Source organism: Lathyrus oleraceus, chromosome 1 (assembly GCF_024323335.1).
Source record: "Lathyrus oleraceus cultivar Zhongwan6 chromosome 1, CAAS_Psat_ZW6_1.0, whole genome shotgun sequence".
Classification (NCBI taxonomy): domain Eukaryota; kingdom Viridiplantae; phylum Streptophyta; class Magnoliopsida; order Fabales; family Fabaceae; genus Lathyrus; species Lathyrus oleraceus.
This window is the reverse complement of record NC_066579.1, coordinates 269,599,269-269,602,132: the sequence shown is the minus strand read 5'-3', so window position 1 is coordinate 269,602,132 and position 2,864 is coordinate 269,599,269.

Here is a 2,864-nt window from a genome sequence, read left to right as displayed (position 1 = left end):
GCGGAGATAGAACCGCAACAAAAGTCCTCCATTCTGAATTGTACTGGCCTACACTGTTCAAAGATGCACAAGAGATGGTAAAAGAGTACGACAGATGTCAGAGAACAGGAAATATATCCAAGAGAAATCAGATGCCTCAGAATGCCATGTTAGAGGTAGAACTGTTCGACGTCTGGGGAATAGATTTTATGGGACCCTTCCCACCGTCCTTTGGAAAGCAATACATTCTGATCGCGGTTGACTATGTGTCAAAATGGGTGGAAGCAGTAGCACTGCCCACGAATGATGCGAAAATGGTAATAAATTTCCTAAAGAATTGTATCATTGCACGGTTTGGGGTACCAAGAGCACTGATTAGTGACGAATGTACCCACTTCCTCAACAAGCTGATGGAGAACCTGCTAAGGAAATACAATGTCAATCATAGAATCGCCAGACCGTACCACCCCCAGACTAGTGGACAAGTTGAGGTATCAAATTGGAGGATCAAGCAAATCCTAGAAAAGACAGTTAGCGCCTCACGAAAAGATTAGTCAATCAAGCTAGATGATGCACTCTGGGCATACCAAACAACGTTTAAAACCCCAATTGGTATGTCCCCGTATCAACTGGTCTATGGTAAAGCTTGTCATCTTTCGCTCGAACTAGAGCACATGTCATTATGGGCTACTGTAGCGGGGTATTCGTTACCATTAGAGATATTGACTAAATCCAAGGTAAACCATACAAGTCGAGTCGCCACCGCACTTCTATTTATCCAAAGGAATGGTTAGAAAGTGAACAAAAACCTAAAAGTTTTATCGAATCAAAAACTAGTAAAAATGTCAGAGATCTGGGTAAGATGGTTGGTTATGCAATTGGAAGATTTTAAGCACCCAAAACATCCTAGGTACTCCTAGGGAGCCCTTTTCATAAGTATTGTTCTAGTCTAAAGGGTATAGGTATATCTAAAATACTATTTACTAAAAGGAAGGTTAAAAGAAAATGACTCACAAGGATGTCGCATCCGCTGCCTACGTATCTCATTTGAGTATGAGAATCAGAGTCTTCGTAGCTCGGCTACCTATGGGTTAAAGAGAAGTGTGATCGGTAAGACGTCGCGGCTTATGCCTACGTATCTCATCTGGAATGAGAATCAGAGCAAAACGTAGTTCGGCTAACTAGGGGTTAAGGATTTCCATATGAACATGGACTTATAAAAGAGGACACCAACTGTGTCAAATAAGGGTGGGCAGTGTGTTCAACGTCCTAGCAGTAGGTGTCGCAGCTCGCTGAATCGAGTCTTAGGCAGTTACCTCTTTGCAATAGAACGGACTGACATGCCACAAGATCGGAGACGCACGGGAGGTCTAAAAGTGGGGAAGCTCTGCTCTAGAGTTGTCATGCAATATGGACCTATGTGTTAGGATTTACAAAGGGGAACATCTACCTAATGTTAGCATGCAAAGAATAAGGGAATTCTACCTATATTATCATCCAAAGGGTTCTACCTAATGGGTGCTACCTAAACGGAACAAGAGTCGACGGATGGAGCGCGGAGAGGAGTTACAGATAAGGGTAGATGGAGATGCTGGTGGCAATCGACTTACAGGTAGATGGCGATGCCTGAGGCATCCGACTTACAAGAGGATGGATGAATGCCTGCTGGTTCTGTTAAGTTTTGAAAATGATTACTCGACGTTGGATCGAGCTTTTGAACTTATTTTGAAATGGTTATCGGATGTTCGTTTTAATTCTTGTATTAACAGGTGACTGAAAAAATAAAGAAATAAATATTATACACTTTATGGGAGAGGGGTACATTTGTTATGAATGGGGATTGTTCATGGCAAACAAACAATAAGAATATATGCCTCATACATCATACAAGTAGGCAACAATTATCAATTAGATCGGATAAATAAACAATATATAATCAAACCAAAGAATCAAATAATGGAGCATTTAAACAATGCATGGGAGTATGAACATGTTAAATAATCAAGCAATAGAAAGCATGGATGAGAGAAACAAGTATAAAAGATAACAGATGAATTAAACAAATGAAAATATGCACACGAAGGGTCCACTAAATAATTTAATCAGGAAATGAGGTAAGGACCAAATAAAATCAAGGTAAAAGGCCTCTAATACATGGCATATGAGATGAACAAGGGAGGATAAAAATATCTCTTCAATTGCCATAAGCAATCCCTAAGTCAAACATCGATCATAAAGAAGTCAACTGCAAATTCAACTCAACTTAAAAAATAACAAATAAATAGTAACTTAATCAAGAAAATTATGAAAAATTAAACTAAATGAGGTGGAGTCAGTACATCATCATCCCCCAAAATTATTTTAAAAATAACGAAAATTGGTACATCAATTAATTAAAATAAAACAGAGGTCAAACCAAAAGTCAATTAATGAGACTAGGTTAGACATAAATCAAGAATAAATATTAAATTAATCAATAAAATTATGAAAAATTAAACTAAATAAGGTGGGGTCAGGACATCATCATCCCACAAAAATATTTTAAAAATAACGAAAATTGGTACGTGAATTAATTAAAATAAAACAGAAGTAAAATTAAAAGTCCACCAACCAAACTAGGTCAAACATAAATTCAAAATAAATTGAAAATGTGAAATAAAATTCCAAGAAAAGATCAGGTTGACCATGAGACACTGGTCAACCTTCATCCCAAAAATAAAATGCTAACAATAATTTTAAGTCACAAAAATAAAATCAATAAAAAAAGTGTGTTAAAATGGACCATTTAGAATAAATAATTAAAATAAAATATTATTATTGAAAAATACGAAAATAAAAATTATATAAAATTAAATAAAACGTTAAGAAAAGTGAAAAATATTTTT